Here is a 255-nt window from a genome sequence, read left to right as displayed (position 1 = left end):
TTTTTTTTTTTTATTGGAGTATGGTTGCTTTACATGTTGTGTTAGTTTCTACTGTACAGCAAAGTGAATCAGCTATACGTATACATATAGCCCCTCTTTTTTGGATTTCCTTCCCATTTAGGTCACCGCAGAGCACTGAGTAGAGTTCCCTGTGCTGTACAGTTGGTTTTCATTAGTTATCTATTTTATACATAATATCAATAGTGTATATAAAGGTACAGTCTTTTAACCACGTCACACACTCCCCAGTCTTCA

This window comes from Lipotes vexillifer, unplaced genomic scaffold (assembly GCF_000442215.2).
Source record: "Lipotes vexillifer unplaced genomic scaffold, Lipotes_vexillifer_v1.1 scaffold52, whole genome shotgun sequence".
Lineage (NCBI taxonomy): Eukaryota > Metazoa > Chordata > Mammalia > Artiodactyla > Lipotidae > Lipotes > Lipotes vexillifer.
The sequence above is the reverse complement of the archived record's forward strand: the minus strand, read 5'-3'. Positions refer to the sequence as shown.